We start from the raw sequence: 24,294 nt of genomic DNA on the forward strand, positions 1-24,294 counted from the left end.
TCCATCATATTAAAATTTGGAAATAAGAAAGATATCAACTGAAAAGATGGAAGTAAAGTTTAAGGTCAATTAATCACATTTTTCAGTAGAAAAATAAATATATTTACAAAGATCTCTACACCAGTCCTGAAAGAGGGACAAATAATGACGAAAGGGGGACAAGGGGGTCCCAAAGAGGGACTGTCCCTCCAAAAGAGGGATAGTTGGGAGCTATAGAGATGTCAGCTGTATATGAATACATATCTATACACACTCAGTATATACGTCGGTGTATATGTTGCTAAGCAGAAGAGGTGGACAACTAGAGCAGGTCACTAATACCAAACACTAAATATTCAGCTCATGGTAAATGCATTTGGATTGACACTCCTTTAAAGGTGATTAAAAGCGTATTATTACGGGTATTGATTATGCTCTGCCAGTTTGCGGGTTCGATACGCCAGACACCCAAGAGGAAAATGTCCAGCGAAGGGCTGTTTGTATCTAAAAACGTCCTGGAGTTTTATGGCGCAGAAGCGTTATAAATATATTCAGCCCGCAGCAGAGAGGCAGGAGCGGACTTGAGTTATGGGACATAGCAATGGCGGTGAGGAAGTCACTGAATCATCATAATTAACTGATTCTCAGATCTATAATTGAGATCCATAACTCAGACACCTTTCCTCCCTGCCCTGACATGCAGCCCATATCTCCTGCGCCGAGCCATGACTTATGAAAGTGACTTACAGGCAGACAATCACCTCCCGACGGTTTCCTATAGAACGGGGAAAGGAGGAAAAAAAAATCATCGAGGAATAAAGATCCCGCTGGGATTCGGCTGAGTTATGGGGCCGCGAATGTATATTTGTTGAAATAAAAATGGAAGATGTGTCCGGCACAGGGAGAACACGACTTGAGGCAAACGGATAAAGTCAAATCGCTCGCGTCAACCGTAGGGCGATCGCCTCACCCCGACTGCTCCTGTCTATAGGCCGTCACATCTGCTTGGGGACTGCTGTGGCAATACCTACGCATAATACCTTCTTAAAGAAAACCCCAGGCAGTTTGTGGGGGGAGGGGAAACAGATAGGACACAGAAGCATGTTCTCTGCCTCATCACATGCCTCTGTGTTCCCCCACCACCGCTCTCTGCTCCCCCACCGCCGCGCAATAGCCCCCCAAGATTAGTGACAAGATTTGTCGCTATCTCGGAGGTAAACACAGGGAGAGGGATTCCCTGTTTAAAATGCCCGCCAGGGGCGTTCCTGCAGGGTCTCCAGACCTGCCATTGGGCAGCTCTCTCTCTCTGGCCACGCCCCCTACTGCTCCCCCGCCTCCCTGCACGCTGCAAGAGACACACAGTCTCTCCTTTCAGCAGTGTGACCCAGAGGTCACGAATGTGAAAGTGGGCCAGTGCGGCCCACAGGAGCGGTGGTTTTTGCAGCTACCTGATCCGCTCAGTCACCCAGATCAGGTTTTTAAAAAAATCTTTGAGCCCACCTCGGCTCTCTTTAAAGAGGAACTGTAGTGAACGTAACTTAATTTATAAAATTGCTTATTTTTTGTATAATATTCATTCATAAATGTTTTATTTAGAGTTTCCTCATTGTACAATCTTTCCTCGCCCCGATTCACATTCTGAAATCTATCACAGGTGGCCACATCATTAGTCCTGCCAGGTGATGTCTAAGCATAGAACTCTCAGTAAGCAAACATTCTGCAAAGGGAGCAACTGCTTACTTGGCAGTTGGAATGAGGTTCACAGACAGAACTGTCAGGACCATAGTCCTGACATCACACTGTGGGAGGGGTTTCACCACAATATTAGCCATACAGACGTTCCTGATGATCTGTTTGAGAAAAGGTAAAGATTTTTTGTGGGAAAGGGGGTATTGGCTACTGATCAGCATGAAGTCCAATCAGGCCCGGATTTACATCACAGGAGCCTATAGGCACAGATGTCCTGGCACTAGAGTGGGGCCGAACCTCCGATTTTAGGTTCGCGAACCGGGTTCGCGAATTTCCGCGGAAGGTTCGGTTCGCGTAAAAGTTCGCGAACCGCAATAGACTTCAATGGGGATGCGAACTTTGAAAAAAAAAAATTATGCTGGCCACAAAAGTGATGGAAAAGATGTTTCAAGGGGTCTAACACCTGGACCCCCAGGTGGAGGAGTGGGATACACGCCAAAAGTCCCCGGGAAAAATCTGGATTTGACGCAAAGCAGCGTTTTAAGGGCAGAAATTACATTGGATGCTAAATTGCAGGCCTAAAGTGCTTTAAAACATCTTGCATGTGTATACATCAATCAGGTAGTGTAATTAAGGTACTGCTTCACACTGACACACCAAACTCACCGTGTAACGCACCTCAAACAGCTGTTTGTGTAGTGACGGCCGTGCTGGACTGGTGCGCACCATGGCGAGAGTGCAGGTTTTGGTGGCTTTACAGCCCATATGGTCGCCTGGCTGATGAACAGAACAGGTATGCAGTGGCGGGTTCACAGAACAGGTATGCAGTGGCGGGTTCACTGAACAGGTATGCAGTGGTGGGTTCACTGAACAGGTATGCAGTGGCAGGTTCACTGAACAGGTATGCAGTGGTGGGTTCACTGAACAGGTATGCAGCGGTGGGTTCACAGTACAGGTATGCAGTGGTGGGTTCACTGAACAGGAATACAGTGGAGGGTTCACTGAACAGAACAGGTATGCAGTGGCGGGTTCACTGAACAGTACAGGTATGCAGTGGCAGGTTCACTGAACAGGTATGCAGTGGTGGGTTCACTGAACAGGTATGCAGTGGTGGGTTCACTGAACAGGTATGCAGTGGTGGGTTCACAGTACAGGTATGCAGTGGTGGGTTCACAGTACAGGTATGCAGTGGTGGGTTCACAGAACAGGTATGCAGGTATCCAGTGGGCTCACTGAACAGAACAGGTATGGTGGGCTCACTGAACAGAACAGGTATGCAGCCAGGAACAAGCTAAGCCTAACTAATCTTTCCCTATGAGAGACAGTCTGCAGCAGCTCGCCCTACTCTCACTAACGCAGGCACACGAGTGAGCGTAATGGCCGCCGCTGCCTGCCTTTTATTAGGGGGGGAGTGGCTCCAGGGGCTAGTGTAGCCTAATTGGCTACACTGGGCCTGCTGACTGTGATGTAGAGGGTCAAAGTTGACCCTCATGGTGCATTATGGGGCGAACCGAACTTCCGCAAAAGTTCGCCTGCGGGATGCGAACGCGAACCACTGAAGTTCGCATGGAACCGTTCGCAGGCGAACTGTTCGGCCCAACTCTACCTGGCACCCTAGACTTTGCCCAACACGGACCTACAAACCCCCACCAAACCGCACCGCAAGTGTGCTGGCTAGCCCAGCTGTTACCTCTCCCCTAGTACCCCTGCACAGTGTAGGTAGCTACAGGTGCCCCTTAATTTTAGGTAGCCAGAGGTACCCTTAATATTAAGTAGCTAGAGGTGCCCCTGACTGAGGGGAGATCTTATCAGCGGAATGCTAAAAGCTGGGTGAGTTACCTCACATTTACGCTCTCGTCAGGACTGCATGGTGAAAGAGGGAGGGAGCCACTCAGGGGAGGGAAGTGAGCTGCCTTTCCATCATCAGGCGCCTGTAGGCACATGCCTACAGTGCCTTATGGTAAATCCGGCCCTGAGTCCAATCATTGGTTACAGGACCACTATTGTGGAAAAAATGTAAAAATAGTTCATATAAAATGTACATGTCTCCCAGAGCCAGGGCCGCCTTCAGGCCATCACAGGTAGGACTGCAGTATGGGGCCCAAGTAAACCTGGGTCCCAGCGTACAATGCCACACAGATGGACCCCAGCTGAAAATCTGTCACAGAATGTACATACTGTCACTGAGTGTGGCTGTTGCAATTTGTTGTAAGAGTAGGCTTAGGATTAGCTATAGTAAAATATTGGTATTTAATATTTATATTTTATGATCCTTCTTTACACTTTGAAGTGAACCAGAAACAAAGCACCCTCATGTATTTCACCATATATATCAATGGGAACATTAGAGAAAACACCTACCCTGCTCTCTGTTTCATTCTTCACTGCTCATCCTGCCTGTTAACAGCCCTGATAAAATCCCAGACCGAACATTCAGACTGGCTGTTCTCAGGAATCAATATAGCTGAGTCTGTCTTCTCTGATGTATTTTCAAGCTCAACCCTGCCCCTTTCTGGCTCTGCTTTCCAGTTCTGTATACTGCAGCATCACAGAGAGCTGTGATGAGATGGGAGGAGCTGCTAATGTAAGGGTATATTGAAAAATATTTTTTTTTTAATCTATATTTGTTAGTCATAAGAGGATGTTAGAAATGGTGATTTCATTTTGCACACAGCCCACTAAATAATATGCTTTGCTGATGAACTGTGTTTTACATGGAGTTTTAGTAAAAAAACAAAAAACGGCACACCAGAGCGATGAAAATACCAGGTATAGTATTTATTTTGTAAAATCTATGTTTATTTTGTGCCAAAGCATTCATCTCTGGTTCCTTCCACCATGGCATTCTATTAGAACGACCAGAGTGGCGGCGCAGCACTATTTTAATTTTTTTTTTTTAAATGATGTAGCTAGCCTAGTGCTAGCTACATGATAGCTGCTGTGCATCGGCATCCCCCCACCCCTTCCGATCACCTCCAGCGATCAGAGCAAACAGGAAATCCCGTTCAGAGCGGGATTTCCTGTTTGGCTTCCCCCGTGGCCATGGCGATGATCGGGATGACATCGTCGACGTCAACCACATCATGGCGTCGGAGGTAGTCCCGAACCACCCCTTAGCGCTGCCTGGCGCTGACAGGCCAGGCTGCGCACGGGGTCTCGGGGGGGGGGGGGGGGCCATGTTGCGCCACGCATCGGCGGCGTGCGGCAGCGGCGATCGGTACAAACACACAGCTAGCAAAGTGCTAGCTGCGTGTTTATAAAAAAAGAAATTGAGAAAATCGGCCCACTAGCTGAGCTCGTCCATACCGCTAAGCTGGTTAATAGTAGAATATCAGTAACTTTACCAAAATTCTGCTATCAGCTTTTGTGGGCGCCAAATTTGAAGCTGCCCTTTTATTACATATGCTGCCCTGTGTGCTATGGTTAAATTTTGAGACAGCCTTGTAATATCCTACTTCATACAGGAGTATGTACTGCACAAAGCTGAAAGCATTGCCGTTCATTTGGCTTGGCACTTCTGTTGTTGAGAAACCAGGATAATTAATGTAAAAGTGAATAATTTACTACATTCTACTATATGTCACGACAGTGCCTCTTTAAGGGGACCCTGAGCAGTCAATAAAGATGAAAATGGTACTTACCTGGGGCTTCCTCCAGCCCTGCCACTGTAGGCCACGAGGTCCCCAGTGTCCTCCTGGCTCTTCTCCCGGTTTCAAAGGTGGCTCCGTTACCGGCGACTTTCCAGCTGAAGATCGCCAGTGCACTTCCTGGACAGGGGCACTCCGCGTCATCACGCCGCCCGCGTGACAGTCCAGTGCATGCGTGGTTCAGTGTTAGAAATCCTCACATGCGCAGGACTGTCACGCCAGCCTACGGTGGGCTAAAGGAAACCCCATGTAAGTACCAATTTCATTTTTATTGACTGTTCAGGGTCCCTTTGAGGGCTCATTTCCACTATCGCGAATTCGCATGCGTTTTTCGCATGCAAATTTGCATAGCAATACAAGTGGATGGGACTGTTTCCACTTGTCAGGATTCCTTTGTGTTTTTCTGTGCAGAAAAAATTCGCATGGCAGAGCCATCAGAATTCGCATACCGCATACCGCTATGCGAATCGCATACAATGTGTTTAATAGGAAATTCCCATGAGGTTTGGGTATGCGAATTTCCATGCGAATTTGCATGCAAATTCACATAGAAACAATGGAAAAGCACACCAGCACTGCCATGGTTAAATTCGCATACATCGTCATCCATGCGAATTCGCATCCGCATGCAAATTTTCACCGCGGCGGTTCGCACCGCACAAGTGGAAATGCAGCCTCAAGGTTTTACCGCTGTCTAGAAATGTAGAATAATTTGCCTTTGGACAGGGTCGTAACTAGAGATCACTGGGCCCCCTGCAAAACTTTGGATGGGGCCCCCTTCCGCCAGGACAGAGCACTTGGGGAGAGGTAGAGAGGTTGGGGGCTGGACGTTGTGCAGAAGAGCCTGCTGCACACTGAATAGGGACTGTCTACAAATCTTTGTATGATTCATTATCAGTGGCTGAGCAGATGCAGTCATTAGAACAATTGTGCAGAGAGCAGAACGTTTTTTCTCTCCTTGCCCTTAGTTGTCAGTCTCTTAGGATGGCCCCCCCTGTGGCTTCTAGGCCCCCCTGCGGCTGCAACCCTTGCAGGGTCTATTGTTACGCCCCTGCCTTTGGAAAATATTTTAATTGTGCTCTTCATATGTTCAAAATGTTTTCCATCTGCAATAGAGCTAAAATTAAAAAAAAACAAAAAAAAACGGAAAAGTATAGATAATTGAAACATCTAAGGATCTTTCAAGACACCCCGAAGAAAAAAAGATGAATTACGTTAAATCTCGTTTTTTCCGACATTTGAAGAACGTTGCTGGTGCGCAGAGTGGATGGTGTTTACACTCTGCCTGCTCTGGCGTCAGGCCCCATCCGAAACACGAGCGCAGTGTGAACTCCGCTAACGTCTCTCAGTTGTGAGATGTTGGCAAACTTTGCGAGTTGCTGTCATGGGGGAAATATTGACGTTAAATCAAATTGGATTTTTAGTGGAAGGTTTTGCCAGGTAATGCAGCCAGAAGGCTCGGAGAAATGATACGCTGGGGATTATTCATCAAGGGCGCAAGACTGGAGCGGCGAGCGGAACGGATGAAGCATTGCGCGGCCGAGGAGAGGGGTCCGCGGGGACGGCAAGTTGGAATAAGATGGGATTAACAGCCGTCCAGTTTAAGAAATGTTTCCCGCAGATGTTAGAATATTTCAGATGCTGCGTAGGTGTCAACAGCATGCTGAACATCGCTTAGGCCGGGCACAAGGGATTAGGATTGAGCTAAAAATTTGCCTTCTGCTCAAATTTCTGTTCGACAGGAAGAGGAAGTGAGCAGAGCCTGAACAGAAACCGCAAGCTGCAGATCAGCGAGCCGTACATCACTTGTGCCGGCCACGAGAGGTTGGAACCGAGCAAAAAATTACTTTCTACTAAAATTTCCATTCGGTAGGAATTGGAAACACGCGGGGGCTAATTAGAATCATGGGCTACCGATCAATGACCCGTCAGCTACCTCCGCTATCGCTGCCAGCTTATTGATTGGCAGGTCGTGATTCTGATCTGCCTCTGCAAATATCCATTTCCCGTCGGATGGAAATGTACGTAAAAGGAACGTTTTTTTGGTTTGTTTGTTTTTTACATTCAGCACTACCAGAGACGATCAATTCTTCTGTAAGAATTCCCACTCCTCGGAGTGACCGGTCCTGATCATGTGATCATCCTGTCTCAGTGTGGCTTCCTGCTTGAGCTAGAACAGGAGGCTGAAGCGAGTCATGATTACAGCCAATCAGAGTACAACAAGACATGGCAAGCCAATCAAAGAAGTGCAGTAGAAATCATATTTGCTGGTCACACAGCGGGGTTGGCAACCTTTGGGCCTCTTTCACAGTGTGATGTTAAAGTTGCACGGTAAAACAACATTTAACGCAGAATAACTCACTGCAATGAAAAATCAATGCTGCATTCACAGTGCACACGTTGCGTTGGTGACTAACGCTGCACGTTAAGTGAAAGTGCTGCATGCTGTGCATTATACACGTTATTAGCTGCAGTGGACTGTTTGCACATGCTCAGTAATGACTTGGAAACATACTTTTCATTGCCTGTGTGCTCTACTGTATGCGACGATAACGGGGCATTAAGTTGCCTTGCGACTTTTTTGGGGTGTTGCGTTGTAATTTGCATTGCAACTTTAACGTTGCATCAAAACGCAACGTCCTACTGGGAAAGAGGCCTTAAAGAGGAACTTTAGCCAAGGATTGAAATTCACCAAGTAAGAAGCTGAGCCCACATTCCCACAAGAAATCAATACCTTTTCTCAAATACATCATCGGGGGGGGGGGGGGGGGATGTGGGGGGGGGGTGCATATGTATAGCTATAAAAAAAAAACGTTTAGCCTATCGCATTGTTAAGGGGTGTGGTTACAAATAATGGCAGCTGGTGCTGATTTTTTTTTCATGTCTGCAGGCTGATTGTGGATCAAACAACATGAACACATTACATGGCGAATATTAATAATTTCTTGATCTCTCTTCTATTTTTTTAACTTCTCAATGTATTTATTTATTTTTTTCCCCATTTTCCCTGATGTTCCTCGTTACCATTTATGCCACCTGGACGTGATTGTCACGTCTAGGCGGCTGCTGCTGTGCTGCTGCACGCTCCAGTGCACAATTGCACGTGCAACCGTGCGCTCCCATGCCACCCCCTTTAGTCCGGAGATCATTGATCTAAATCCCCGGTAGAAAGACAGACAGCTTCTTTTTCAGAAGCCGCAGCCTTTCTAAGGAAAAAAAAAAAGTTTCCCGTCCTCCTTATACTTCCTGGCTCGCTTCTAGGACTAAAAAAAAAAAATTCACTGTGGCCATCTTGTGGCCAAATAGTAAAACTACATTTACATACATTTTTTTATAAAATAAACACACATTATTACATTTAAAATTAACGGTTTACCTCCCACACCAAAAATTACCCAAATAAAATTGTTAATGAAAAAAAAAATACAATTAAAAAAACAAAACGTAAACAGTTACCTAAGGATCTGAACTTTTTTTCATATGCAAGTGAAGAAGGTATATTATGAGCATTTTTAAGCTTGTAAATAGTGATGGATGAAAAACTGAAAAAATGCCCCTTTATTTCCAAATAAAATATTGGCGCCTTACATTGTGATAGGCACATAATTTAAATGGTGTAATAACCGGGACAGATGGGCAAATAAAATACATAGGTTTTAATTATGGTAGCATGTATTATTTTAAAACTATAATGGACACGAAAACTAAGAAATAATGATTTTCTTTTCCATTTTTTTCTTAACATTCATGTTAAAATTAATTTAGAAAAAAAATAATTCTTAGCAAAATGTACCACCCAAAGAAAGCCTAATTGGTGGCAGAAAAAACAAGATATAGAACAAAATACTTTGTGATAATTAGTGATAAAGTTATTGGCGAATTAATGGGAGGTGAAAATTGCTCTGATGCATAAGGTGAAAAATACCCCCGGGCTGATTCTACCCCCCCCCCCCCCCCCATGAAGGCATGAACTAGTCCAAAACCTGTCAGATTTTTACTGCCTACGATAAGCAACAGCATCATAGGAAAAAGAAACAAATTTACAGCATTTTCCTCTGGGTTAAATGTACTGTGTGTGCACATATGTATTTTAAATGTTGCTGTTTTTCACAATAGAGGTCCTTTAAGGGCTGGAGTACTGCAAGTGTTTGCCTTTTTATCAAGACATACTCCCACTAGGAATGATCAATAAGATGCAAACATTTCTGAGTTCATGCAGTAAATGCATGTGAATTTTTGTATTTTATGTACATTTGTATGCAAATAAATGCAGCTTGAAAATGAATCAATCAAGTCCCTGCCCCACCAAGTTAATTGGTCCATTTTCAAACTGCATATATTTGCATACAAATGTACATAATCCTGCAGGAACTTCCACTGGCTGTAATAATGTGCTCCATGTGTACACGTGACTAGATGACATGCCCAGCACAAAGGAACAGGCAGAGATTTGAATGCAACTTTATTTATAGGATTATTGATAGATAGTGATGGGATTGAATTACACTTTCTTGATCTACAAATTGTGCTTTAAGGAATAAAGAGGTGGCAGTCAGATCTGAGCGCTAGGCTTTGTCGCGTATGTTACGGTGTCTGCAGAGCCTGTTGCAAAAAAATGGGAACATATTCTGGCTTGTAACATTCTTCACACAGTTCACTGGCCGCTTGCCCAGATAGAAAGCTGAGAACTACAAGATAGCGAACAACAAAACCCGCGGTATGGAGGTTTATGGCTGAGCGCAAGCCAACACTTTTCTCTTTTGTTTGGCTTCAGATAAAGAAGGGAAGGGCTGAATCTCTCTAAATACAACTCAGACAGAAATAAAAACCTGACTTCCTGTCGTATTTACAGGAGCAAAAATAAACAAGAGATTTAAAGCGGACATGAATTTGGAACTTCCTCTCTGAACTAAAAGATACACAACAGCACGATAACCTTTAAAGTGAACCAGAGACGAAGCACCCTCATGTATTTTACCATATAGGTCAGTGGGAACATTAGAGAAAACACCTAACTTGCTTTCTGTGTCATTCTGCACTGCACAGCTTGCTTTTAATCAGCCCTGATAAAATCCCCGACTGAGCATTCAGTCTGGCTTTGCTATAATCACTCAGCTATAATAATTCCTGAGCAGAGTGAGCAGGGGGCCGGCTTGGACTTGAAAAGACATGAGAGAACACCGACAGAGCTATAAATATTCCTGAGCAAAGCCAGACTGAATGCTCAGTCGGGGATTTTATCAAGGCTGATAAGAAATAAGCTGTGCAGTGCAGAATGAAACAGAGAGCAGGGTAGGGGTTTTCTCTAATGTCCCCACTGATATATATGGTAAAATACATGAGGGTGCTTCGTCTCTGCTTCCCTTTAAAGAAAAACATTTCATTGTGACAGCTGATACAAATCCTGCAATAAATCTGCAGTGTGTCTACTTCCTGCTTTCATGGAAGCAGAAAAAAGGTTAACATCCCGTGTTCACAAATTAGCAGCTCTGTCGAGGCAGCCGGCTGACACAGCCAAGAATTACACTTATGATTAGTCACAGATGAGGGGGAATAAGTCAGGCTAAACTCTCTAAATACATAAAGGGTGCATTTCTCTCTGTTTTCCTTCTGCCCTGTGCAAGAGTTCAGGTCCACTTAAATCTCTCAAATGGGGACATAGTCCGTAAATAACAGACTATTTTTGTAGTAATGGTGGCCATAGATCTAGCCATGTTTCAGGCCGATCAACTATCCAATTCAATTATTGTATTGTTTTGGATGCAAATCCACGCTGCAATATGTCAGCCCAATTGATGATATGATCGATTTCAGGCACAAAACATTCTAATGCATCAATCGGAAATGCTGGAAAAACTTGGTCGAAAGTGCTCAAATGAGTGTGCAAAAAAACAATACTTTTTCAAATGAGAGTAAGGGCCAGTGCATACCAAAAACTGCTAGAGGAATCTCAAACGCTTAGCGGTTTTTGAAGCGGTTTTCAGAGTGATTCTAGGCATGTGCAAGGCAGTTTTGTAAACATGCCTAGCATTTTTTAGGAGCGATTTTGTGTAGCGTTATTTATATTTTGTTACAGTAGAGCTGTAACTGGACAGCTACTGTACCAAAAACGCTTAGAAAACTGCTCTGATCTAGCGCTTTTCAGAGCGATTTTCCTATACTTAACATTAAGGCACAATAGCCTCAGAAATCAGCAAAAATGCTGCAGAACCCGCGTTTGTGTTTGGGGAAAAAAACGAATCGCTCTGATGTGCTCCAACCCATTAAAATACATTAGCCAAGCGGTTTTCAAACCGCAAGGGTTTTCAAAAACGCTCAGAACCGCTCTTGGTGTGTAGCAGCCCTAAGTCACATACTTACCACAAAATAGGGTATGGTTATGTCTAGTAGTCATAGAGAAGCATGCGATTTGTTTGATCAGCTGATAGATTTGCAAAGCTCTGATTTGCTGTAATCATATCTTGCTTTAGCACATGATCACGACTAGCAAATCAGAGACTTACATCTCTATCAATTGACCAAACAGATCACATGCTTCTCCATGACTTATCCTGGCTTATCCTAGACATGACCATCACCAGCAGAGGGCAGCCTCTGAATCCTCCAAAGGCGTCCCACGTACTCCTCAAGGCCACCGATCCAGGGCTGGGACCCTCTGGAAGTTTGGGGGAGGATAGGGGAACAGGGGAAGCCTCCGGCTTATCCAGAAGTTTCCCTATACTGATGGTAAGTATCTAAGTGGGGCACTTTTTTCCATACAGGTACACTTTAAGCCAGAATGTGTAGAGGATAAAGGAGTGTGTAGCAGACAGTATGATCCCCCCCCCCACCCCCCCCCTGCCACAGGCTTCTGTTACGTGGTGGTACAATTCCCTCCCCCAGACACAGTGTCTGTTCATCTTTGTGTGTGGTGCCTGCTACATAAGAGGAGGTGAAAGCAAAGTCAGGCCTCTTCATCAGGGGGTTATATTTACATAATCATACAAAAGCAGATATGATAACACCATAATGTATACTGCTGTCGAATAAAAACCACTAGATCCTAATCCGTTATCTAGCAGCCAATTACCGGAATTGACACAGCTGCTGGCTAGTAGTTTTCAGTTGCCAGCACTGCTTCCACTTCCTGGGTCTGTGATTTGCATTAGGAGAATACGGTAATTGTTCCCTCTTCCCTGATTCACAACATAGTTACTTTAGAAGCAGCCGCAAGCTGCGAACGCGCAAGGCGAACTCCCGGGGCTCCCGCTGACACACCATCTGGTAAGCAGGTGCCACTTCCCGGGCACACAGGTTCACTTCAACCTGTGCACTAGTCTCACTTTGACATGGATGTATTGATGCCTATACACTTGTAGGTATATAAAATTTGTTTCTATGCACGGCTGACTGTTATGGAGGGTTAGATAGTTAGTTGCTTCAGCGCATGTGCGTGTTTTCTGCCTGCAGCGGAGGCCAGTACATGTGCTGACACGCACATAGATTTGCACTTTATTTCTATACACAGATTTAAAGAGAAACTCCGATCAAAAATTGAACTTTATCCCAATCAGTAGCTGATACCCCCTTTTACATGAGAAATGTATTCCTTTTCACAAACAGACCATCAGGGGGCGCTGTATGGCTGATATTGTGGTGAAACCCCTCCCACAAGTAACCCCTCCCAGAAGAAAAGTTCGAACCTTTGTGAGAAATAGCTGTTTACAGCTGTTTCCAACTGCCCAAAACCATGCAGCAGCTACACCTGCCAACCATAAAATGTTCACTGGAGTTCCTCTTTAAGGGCATCTGTGTTTGAGCTGCTTAAGCTGGCCACTAATGGTCCAAATTTTAGCAAAAAATCGTTTGAGCGATTAGAAATTCTGATCGGATTGGTTGTAAATAATCTCAATAGGTGGACACCATCGATTATGAACGAGTCAAAAAAAATGTCGTCCGAATGAATTTTCGTCGAACCAAAATTTGGATTTTCCTGTTGGTTGTGATAGATAGGAAGCAAAGATTGGTTTGTTGATGGTGTGGTGAACGATGTATTACAATATTTTACTTCTGATCAGAATTTCTGATCGCTCAAACGATTTTTCGCTAGAGATTGGACCGTTAGTGGCCACCTTTATTGTAATAGTGGACACTTTTTTTTTTGCACTGCTGGATGTGTGTATGCACACGCCCGCGTTCTTTGAGTGGGGACGTTGGCATGCACACAATTTCTATGTATTTATTTTGAGAGATTTCCATTGGAAAGTTTTTATTCGATTAACAATTGTGTCACGGAACACTTTATACTATACGCTTTGATTTATAGCGGTATCTGGTTAGACCAGTGATTAGATATGAATTATTGTTGGTGATATTTAATATTATACAACAAGTGGGAGCTAATGCTTATATTTGGCATAACCCGAGAGACCGGAATGTTTTAATTGTTTTTAAATTTTGCTTGCTATAATAAAGAGTGACTTTTTTCACCAGAGATTCTTTGTATGTTGGTTAATTTTTTGCCAATTATTGGCCCAGATAGGTTTCTCTTTTTCTTTGTTTGTGTATTTGGAACATAGTTACCTTAATCTGCAACCACAAGATGTCACTGTGTGTAAAACATTATGGCAATCTTTATGGGATTGTCATTTCCTGTATTCACTCTGTATTCTCTCTGTTCTAAATAAACTGCATTTCCTGGTAATGGTGTACGATTTATCTCTGCATGTTTTTGTTCAGTAAAGAGTTCTAACTTGTTATACTGGGTGCCTATTTGCGACTACAGAGTACTAAGCTACATTATTCCCCACATCACACAACCTAGAAAAGCATTCTCCATTAAACTGGACCATCACAAAATGGCTGCCTCAGCCATCTTGTTCCTGAATCTCTAGATGTGCACGACAACCCTCGCTGCTGTGTAAAGTCAGTCAGAAGAAAGGACAGGACTAAGCCGACATTTACTTCCTGCCAGCTGGTTAGGCCGTTCCAGAGGTCAACTTCAAAAAAACGTAATTTTCTGGGGATCAATATCAACGAAAGATATGTAAATGTTACAGGTCAGCGGCGGGCTAATACCTTCCTGACTGAGTTTTTATCTCGACACTTTATAAATAAGCGATAATAAGATCCAAATCAGCTTGACATTTGGAGTTTAGCTAACGACTTTGCAGAACAAACACAGTATCTGATATTTTCCCAGACAATCTGTGCAGAGGGGCCATTGCAAAGCAGGCATTCTAGAAAGGGCCTTAATTTAATAACAGTGTCGAGAGCAACGGGAAAACAGCAAGCCTGCTGTATATATAAGTGAGCAGTCTGGCCTGCAGGTACCACTGGGCCTACCTCAGAGCTAACGAGAAGAGCGCTGTGTCATAGACACAGCGCTGCATGACCTGTGCTAGTTCCTGCGGGAACTAGTTTGCCGGGGATAGTTGCCAGGGGGGGGGGAGAATTTAGGTAGGGGAACACTGTAGGCTAAGGGGATTGGAAAAACTAATAGCGGGGGGAGGAGATAGACAGGCGAGCAGGAGGTGACGTCAGTCACCTTAGGAGAGGCAGCGAGAGCAAACGTCCCACCCACCTACCCTAGTTAGGAGTCTAGTTGGGGGGAAGATTGGGTTTAAGTAGCTGATAGTAAGTTGTCGCAAGCCAGGGCGTTTTTGGTGGGCTTGGTGGGTACAAGCGTTCGTTATAAGATTAATTTGTGGTGACTCATATTGGCGGTGGTCCCTTTGCTAGAGGTGGTGGACTTGGCAGGTGGGAGGGGCAAAACATGGTTTGTTGGGGTGGCTTTCGTGGGGAAGCCATCAGTGTCGAGAGTGTGTCGGCAAGAGTTGGACAATGTAATGGCATGCAAGCCCAAGGGACTCCTGAGCCTCAGGCTGCGGCTAGGAGTTTTGGTTTCATGCGCGGTGGTTGCCCCTCCTCTTTTATGGTTTCCTAGCAAAGGGATGAAGATCTGAAGTTCATTGTTGTCGATATACTCATGTATGTATTATTTGTTTAAATATTGTTTTTAGTTATGCATATATGAATGTATACTTACCTTGTTCATATTGTAATGTAATGTTCATATTAACCTCCTGAGCGATAATCCCGAGCTGAGCTCGGGGTATGTCGCGCAGGAGGAGTTCTCAGACCCTGGTGGGCCGATTTGCATAATTTTTTTTTGTTACACGCAGCTAGCACTTTGCTAACTGTGTGTAACTTCCGATCGCCGCCGATCCGCCGCTACCCGCCGTGCCGCGCAGCCCCTCCCCGACCCCTTGCGCAGCCTGGCCAATCAGTGCCAGGCAGTGCTGAGGGGTGGATCGGAACTCCCTCTGACGTCACGACGTCCATGACGTCATCCCGCCCCGTCGCCATGGCGACCGGGGAAGCCCAGCAGGAAATCCCGTTCTGAATGGGATTTCCTGCTTACTCTGATCGCCGAAGGCGATCGGAGTGGGTGGGGGGATGCCGCTGCGGCTATCATGTAGCGAGCCCTGGGCTCGCTACATGATTTAAAAAATAAAAAAATTCAAAAAAATAGTGCTGCGCCACCTCCTGGGCGATATAATTGTATCGCCCAGAGGGTTAATGTTTCAGTTTTGAATGTCATGGTATTATGAGGATTGTTATTGTATTGTATATGTATAAGATTGTGTGGGGTATCGGTCACTAGTATCTTGGGTGGGGGAGGTTTTCATGCGCTGGGGGGGGGGAGGGAGGGGTGAGTTTAGCATAAGTGGGAGCAGAGTGAACGCTGCCAGGTCATGAACGGGAGCTAAAGACAGGTGCATAGCAATAGGGGATGCTGAGGTAGCGACCCCATCAGGGATTTTGGGCCTGGCACTCCCTCAACTTCAGTATTAGCTCTCTATTGGTTCTGTGCTCATAAATAATAATCACTTCTATAGATACTTTGAATAGCAGTAATCATTAACAAAGTGCTCCCCATTCCCTTCTTGCACCTCTGACACTGTAGTTGCCCTTGGCAGGTTTTGGTGCGCCATATCAATTGTTATATACAGAGTGCTTAGGGAGGGGGGTGCCCAATCATGTAAAACTTGCATCAGGGCCCACAGCTCCTTAGCTACGCTACTGGCTAAGGATGAAGGCTTGGGGCTGACTGTAAGGCCCGAAACCCACTAGGAATCTCTGCATTGCTTTTACTGGACTTTGCAGATATTCCAAAGTGCACCCTCCCATGGGAAGGAGGGTAGAGGCATGGGGAAAAGAGAGTAGTAGCAACCTTCCTCCTCTAGCAGATTCGGGAAGCCGGGTTATGCATTCCCTGACAGTTTGCAGACGTGTGTCCTGACCGGAGAGAGAGCTTCGCTCACAAGTGACTGTGTGCCCGCCCACAAGCTAAGCTGACATCAGAGAGAAGACAGGCGTGGCTGTAGCATCAGTGTTGCTTGGCCTGCTCAGACCGGAGGGCGGGGGGGGGGGAGGAATGCACAGTCACGGTGCTGCGTCCACATGCTGGCGCCTTTGCGGCCTCTACTTCAGCCCGGTGTTCCAACATTTCAGCATACCCACCAGCCCTACCAACTGGACCTGGATGGTGCACATGGAAGAGGGGGCTGCATATGGAATGGAGAGCACTGCTGCAACTGGAAGGGGAGCAACACACAATGTGGAGTGGAAATCACTCGCTATTCACAAATACGGTACTGAGTATGGCGTCATGTCTCCTGCATACTCTGATGAAATAGCATGCAGTTCCTGCTCTGCAGGAAGTGATGTCGCTGGTGGTCACAAGACCCTGTATGACACGTACTGGTATCTCCAGCAGTCGTTTATGGAGTCAAATTTTATCGATCGTCACAAAACTGCTGACGTCGTGAGATGAAACAAGCTTAATGACAGTGTTATGGACGCATGGTCTACACATTGCTGTCTTCATACGCCAGCCTGCAGCTCTGAATCCTGCTGCATTGTGCTGCAGCCCACAGTTGCTGAGATACAGCTTGCTGTGTTTGCTCCGCTCTCCAGACCTCAGGCTGAACAATGTGATTTCTCCCAGCCTCTCTCACTGGAGACCTCATGCAGCTGTGATACGGAGAAGCCAGAAGATGAAGCCAGAGCTTGAGGAATGATATTTCTGCTACACATTACAGGTGAGGTGTGAGTGGCAACAGAAGAGTCCCCAAACAGGGCCAGTGTTACCCCACTGGAGAGTCCTGACCTAGAACATGCGCTTATCAGCTAAAACAGGATAACCACCTGCCTAACATTCTCTATTGTGCTGTCAAAAAACCTTCAACACGTTAAGGATTGGACTCCTCGAGACCTCCGAGCATAGCTCCAAACTGTCCCTTTTTTGGAGGGACAGTCCCTCTTTGGGAACCAAATCCCCTTGTTCCTCTTTCTTCCTCATTTGTCCCTCTTTCGTGGCTGATGTACAGATCAGTGTAAATATATGTATTTTTCTCCTGAAAACTGTTTTAAATTGACTCTAAACTTCACTCTCATTCTTTAAAGGATACCCGAGGTGACATGTGACATGATGAGAGAGACATGTGTATGCACACAAATATGCTGTGTTCCTTTTTTTCTTTCTCTGCCTGAAAGAGTTAAACATCAGGTATGTAAGTGGCTGACTCAGTCCTGACTCAGACAGGAAGTGACTACAGTGTGACCGTCACTGATAAGACATTTCAACTATAAAACACTTTCCTAGCGGAAAATGGCTTCTGAGAGCAGGAAAGAGATAAAAAGGATCCGTAGTTCATAGATTTGAGCTCTGGCATACTTCAAAGAATGTGTCATTGAGCAAAAACAATAAAACAGTTAAAACTTAAAAAGTAGATTTAAACATACAATAAATATCTTAAAAAGTCATTTTTAGGAGAAGGAAGATAGATATAATAGTTTATTTCATTAGTTAATTTTTGCCTAGGGTGTCCTTTAAAAGAGTATATTCTTACTTTCAAAATGTTTTTATAAAATAAACCCTGTTAAGTCCTCTGTTCTGGGGCATACTGCACTGGCCACATGGGTGCGACGGGAAGGGGGGGGGGCATGGGAGGCCAGACTGCGCCTGCACTGACTGGCGTCCACTGGAGGACTAACGAGACGTCACGGGAGGATGGCGAGGGAGCAATCAGCCTTGACGGGGCTGGAGAAAGCTCCAGGTATGTATAATTTTTGCTCCTGCCCCATCTCAGGTACACTTTAACTACCAATGTTGGGAGGTATGTCAGAGGGTGTCCTGAGGTCTCTCTGGCAAGAACACAGCAACAGATCCTTTGAAGGAAACCTGAGATGGTGGAAAAAGTGGACTTTAGTTACCCGGGGCCTTTCAGTACCCCACAGAGTTTCAGGTCCTCCCAGTCCTCTACAATGTCCATCTCTGACAGATTGCAGACTGGGCATGCATGGCTCTGGCAGCATATCTCCTGGATCACATTCCCATGGCTGGGAGCGTTCTGTCCATGTACAGAACGTCCCCGACCACAGGACCATGATCGAGAAGGCCTGCAGATCCTGTGACTAGTGGATCTTCATATGGAGGGTATAACAGCACACTGGAGATCAGGAGGAGGATCCCAACAGACCTGATAGACTGCAGGGAGCTGGAAGAAGCCTCTATAGTGGAAAGCCTCTGGATAGTCCAGAGACTTCTTGGATCCTCCTATAACCTATGGTCCTCCTATGGTTTCTACTGGAGGGGGTGGACTAAAGGACACTGGCTGCTGGGGGGTGAAGTAGAGAAAGCATTATTGGATTTTGGGGGTTGGAGTAAAAAAAAAAAAAAGGTCACTGGTTATTGATGGGGGAGAGGTGCTTCATTTGAGTGAGGGGTGGAGCTTAGCTCTGGCAAGGGGCAAGGCTTCTTACAGTGGGGGTTATTATTTCACCCCTCCACTTCAGCTAGTAGCGTGGTCCACACCTGTACAACTAGTGCTCTGCCCTTCACAGACACAGTGATGTTTTTTCTGCCACTAATGGGCATTTGCAGTTTAACATAACCCCGCCCCTACTAAGGAGGAGTCTGTATTGACATCTTCCACTGCCCTATCTAACATGGCCTATCCCAGAATGAGCTGCATCCCTGGGCCAGTACTACATATTGCATTTACAGTGAGTTGCAAAAGTATTCGGCCCCCTTGAAGTTTTCCACATTTTGTCACATTACTGCCACAAACATGCATCAATTTTATTGGAATTCCACGTGAAAGACCAACACAAAGTAGTGTACACGTGAGAAGTGGAACAAAAATCATACATGATTCCAAACATTTATTTACAAATCAATAACTGCAAAGTGGGGTGTGCGTAATTATTCGGCCCCCCTGAGTCAATACTTTGTAGAACCACCTTTCGCTACAATCACAGCTGCCAGTTTTTTAGGGTATGTCTCCACCAGCTTTGCACATCTAGAGACTGAAATCCTTGCCCATTCTTCTTTGCAAAACAGCTCCAGCTCAGTCAGATTAGATGGACAGCGTTTGTGAACAGCAGTTTTCAGATCTTGCCACAGATTCTCGATTGGATCTAGATCTGGACTTTGACTGGGCCATTCTAACACATGGATATGTTTTGTTTTAAACCATTCCATTCTTGCCCTGGCTTTATGTTTAGGGTCAATGTCCTGCTGGAAGGTGAACCTCCGCCCCAGTCTCAAGTCTTTTGCAGTCTCCAAGAGGTTTTCTTCCAAGTTTTCCCTGTGTTTGGCTCCATCCATCTTCCCATCAACTCTGACCAGCTTCCCTGTCCCTGCTGAAGAGATGCACCCCCTGAGCATGATGCTGCCACCACCATATTTGACAGTGGGGATGGTGTGTTCAGAGTGATGTGCAGTGTTAGTTTTCCGCCACACATAGCGTTTTGCATTTTGGCCAAAAAGTTCAATTTTGGTCTCATCTGACCAGAGCACCTTCTTCCACATGGTTGCTGTGTCCCCCACATGGCTTGTAGCAAACTGCAAACGGGACTTACCGGTATGCTTTCTGTTAACAATGCCTTTCTTCTTGCCACTCTTCCATAAAGGCCAACTTTGTACAGTGCATGACTAATAGTTGTCCTATGGACAGATTCCCCCACCTGAGCTGTAGATCTCTGCAGCTCGTCCAGAGTCACCATGGGCCTCTTGACTGCATTTCTGATCAGCCCTCTCCTTGTTCGGCCTGTGAGTTTAGGTAGATGTCCTTGTCTTGGTAGGTTTACAGTTGTGCCATACTCCTTCCATTTCTGAATGATCGCTTGAACAGTGCTCCGTGGGATGTTCAAGGCTTTGGAAATCTTTTTGCAGCCTAAGCCTGCTTTAAATTTCTCAATAACTTGATCCCTGACCTGTCTTGTGTGTTCTTTGGACTTCATGGTGTTGTTGCTCCCAATGTTCTCTTAGACAACCTCTGAGGCCCTCACAGAGCAGCTGTATTTGTACTGACACTAGATTACACACAGGTGCACTCTATTTAGTCATTAGCACTCATCAGGCAATGTCTATAGGCAACTGACTGCACTCGGATCAAAGGGAGCCAAATAATTATGCACACACCACTTTGCAGTTATTTATTTGTAAAAAATGTTTAGAATCATGTATGATTTTCGTTCCACTTCTCACATGTACACCACTTTGTATTGGTCTTTCATGTGGAATTCCAATCAAATTGATTCATGTTTGTGGCAGTAATATGACAAATTGTGGAAAACTTCAAGGGGGCCGAATACTTTTGCAACCCACTGTACATGAAGGGGTAACTATTTCTATGCCTCTATATTTGGTATCTTGGTTCAGCTGGCAGAGCAGAAACACTAGCCATCATGTCAGTTTAATTTAAAATAAGTATTTGAACCTTCAGCCCTATCCTGCTAGAAGATTATATATATATATATGTGTGTGTGTGTTTTTTTTTTTTTTTTGTTAAAGGTTACGTGAAAGTCTAAAGTCCTGAGAAGCAGCTTGACAGGCCTGTAATTTATTGCTACACATTTTTGCGGTAATAATGAGGCTGCAGCATATGTGTGCTGATTGATTATTGATCTGAAGTTTAACGCTGTTAAAGATGATCGTTTCATTTTAATTTCAAGCCAGATGTGAATTTCCCAAGCTGACGATAAACTGAAATTGCACTTTTTTTTCCAACCTAGAATCTCTTTGGTCTTCCCAGAACGTCCCAGAATGCTGCAGTATTGATATTTGCCTTTAAAGTGTTTAGTTTGGACCTGAACTCTTGCACAGCACACAATTAAAAGTCTTCATTCCACATATAGTTGCTGAATAAATTCACTTATCTGTTTGCTGTATTTGTTTAGGCAGACCAAAGTGTCCAATAAGGTCTTAGGTGCAACTGTGAATAGACTCCAGGAGAGCTCTGGGAGGTGGTTAACACTGAGCCTTAACCCTTTCAGTGCTCCCGACAAAAGTGAAACCAAACCCTTCCCCAACTGTCATTGGCCCTACACTGCCTCTCCTCCGCCCATTCCCCGCCTCCCTGCACTCTGCTCTGTGATGAGATTAATAGAGCAGAGGTTGCAGTGTCGTGATCTTGGGTCGCTGCAATTTTTTTATTTTTTTTCTCGGCTACTGCAGGGAGAAGGAGTGTCAGGGAGCAGTGGTAATGTATGCTACTTGATCCGGCTAACCCCCTAATCGGGTAGTGTGGTTAGTTTTAGCACTATTTTACCACCTCCGGTTCTCTTTGATGAGGAGCTGTAGTGAAAATAATGTAATGAATAAAATTGCTTATTTTTATCTTACAGTATTAATTACTTAGTCAGTACTTGCCCATTGTAAGATCTTTCCTCTCCCTGATTTACATTCTTTATTCCTGTCAGGTGTAGCTCTGCGGAATGTTTTCTTTACGTAGAACTCCAACGCCAGTGGAAATAATATCTGGTCTCAGCATGCATAGCTAAACAGCCTAGGCTAAGCATCACTGGGAAGGCGGGGCAACATACCAATATACAGCAATATATAGCTATAGGAAGTGTTTTCTGATGCTGAAACCAGGATATCTCACTAATATTTTAAGTTTGGATGTTTGTTACTCGAACAATGGCTGAACGGATTTGAATGAAATTTGGCACACACATAGTACATTACCTGGAATAACATACAGCAGTGATGGCTAACCTTGGCACTCCAGCTGTGGTGGAACTACAAATCCCATGAGGCATTGCAATACTCTGACAGTTCTAAGCATAACTCAGGGAGGCAGAGACATGATGGGATTTGTAGTTTTCTCACAGCTGTAGTGCAAAGGTTAGCCATCACTGACATATAGGATACTTTTTATCCCCATAACCAAAAAGTGGGCGGAAACAAATACAAATGTCACTGAGAAAATGCAAACCGCAGCCATTCTTACACGGTTAATGGCAGGGTTCTCAAACGTTGCACAGTTGGTCATTGGATGACTGGGATTAATATTCAGAAAAGTGGGTGGAGCCTTCAAAAGCCAATCAAAATTCACCTATTGATTTTCAAGGGGAATATTTAATTGCTGCCATTCTTGCATTGTTAATGGCACAAGCCTCAAACCTGGTAAAGTTGGTCATTGGGTGGCTGGGGTTTCAAATTCAGAAAAGGGGGTGGAGCCACAAACAGCCAATTATATTTGTTTCATTTCAATGCAAATTATTGATGCCAAAGACCGCAAAGCTCACAAACCTGGTCATTGAGTAATTGTGTGTTAGGGCTAGAAAAAGTGGGCGGAGCCAACACCAGCCAAACACATAACCGGGCAACGCCGGGTCATCAGCTAGTATATCATAAAAGTAGTTAACCTGAATAATTTACTGCATTCTACTATATGTCACTACAGGGCCTCTTTAAAAGAAATGTAGAAGTATTAATTTATTCCATTTATGTCATCCCCCCTCCCCCCAGATTACCACTTTAATAAGACACTGAGCTATCCTCTGCTGTTGCTCTGCCAACATGAATCTGCTAAAAGCTGAAATCTAATTGGTTGCTGGAGGGATTAGCACTTGGCGTGTCACCGCCTCTCCCTCTCTCTCGTTCTCTCTGCCTCGTTCGTGACTCGCGAGCCAAGTTATCTGCAAAAGTTGATAGACCGCGGCGTTTCCTCTACCCACACCGCGTCCCCCGAGCTCTCCTCTCCCGTCTTTGCGCCGGGAACGTCTAATAGTTAACGCAGGTAATTTACCTATAAATTACCTATACAGCCGAGACATCTCACTTGCATGCATATTAATGAGGTAATTAAAGCTCATTTGCATAATTGCCTTCCAGACTGCCGTGGGTGTAGTGAACATATATCACCCAGGCTGTAAAACACAAACAACGCTTCGCTTCCATTTGATAAACAAAGCTCCCAAGTTGCCTCGGGTGCCTGAAATGGACAGCGCTCTGGCAAGATGGCCGCCTGATTTACAAAGGGGCAGCTCACACCTGCAGAGAACCACTCTGTGTGTCTTAAAGGGGGCTATTTATAGAGGTAGCGATCAATGCGATTGTTAGAAATAAAATAATGCAGAAAGAATGGCACTTTTCTAGATCACCAGAGGCATAAAAGGAGCAATCAGCTTAAAGGGAACCTAAACTGAGAGGGATATGGATGTTTCCTTTTAAACAATACCAGTTGCCTGGCAGTCCTGCTGATCTCTTTGGTTGCAGTAGTGGCTGAATCACACACCTGAAACAAGCATGCAGCTAATCCAGTCTGACTTCAGTCAGAGCACCTGACCTGCATGCTTGTTCAGGGGCTGTGGCTGAAAGTATAAGAGACACAGGATCAGCAGGACAGTCAGGCAACTGGTATTATTTTAAAAGGAAAAATGCATGTCCTTCTCAGTCTAGGTTCCCTTTAAAGCAGACCTGAACTCTTGCACAGAACAAAACATGGAGAAATTCGCCCTGTATGTATTTAGAGAGTTTAGCCTATCCAATCCCTCCTCATCTGTGTCTAATCACATTTGTAATTTGATCTCTCAGCTGTGTCAGATGATTGCCACAGCAGAGAAGCTAATGTGTAAACAAAGGATGTTAATATGTCTGCTTCCATGACAGCAGGAAGTAGACACGTTGCAGATTTAGTGC

The 24,294-nt window shown here is 44.9% G+C and overlaps 1 protein-coding gene and 2 long non-coding RNA genes across 4 annotated transcripts in view; 1 reads left to right on the forward strand and 2 right to left on the reverse strand.

Moving 5' to 3' along the window:
- The window catches only part of IGLON5 (IgLON family member 5), a 677,528-nt gene that overhangs the window by 531,090 nt on the left and 122,144 nt on the right, over nt 1–24,294 (reverse strand). The gene's annotated exons all lie outside the window — the stretch shown is intronic.
- LOC137521800 (uncharacterized) overlaps nt 1–24,294 on the reverse strand; it is a 188,100-nt gene that overhangs the window by 49,078 nt on the left and 114,728 nt on the right. The window lies entirely within an intron of this gene.
- LOC137521799 (uncharacterized) overlaps nt 16,777–24,294 on the forward strand; it is a 100,227-nt gene continuing 92,709 nt past the window's right edge. Inside the window, exon 1 of the long non-coding RNA XR_011022205.1 lies at nt 16,777–17,401. This is a non-coding gene — a long non-coding RNA (uncharacterized lncRNA). The remainder of the gene's footprint in view (nt 17,402–24,294) is intronic.

This window comes from Hyperolius riggenbachi, chromosome 6, assembly GCF_040937935.1.
Source record: "Hyperolius riggenbachi isolate aHypRig1 chromosome 6, aHypRig1.pri, whole genome shotgun sequence".
In the NCBI taxonomy this organism is placed as follows: domain Eukaryota; kingdom Metazoa; phylum Chordata; class Amphibia; order Anura; family Hyperoliidae; genus Hyperolius; species Hyperolius riggenbachi.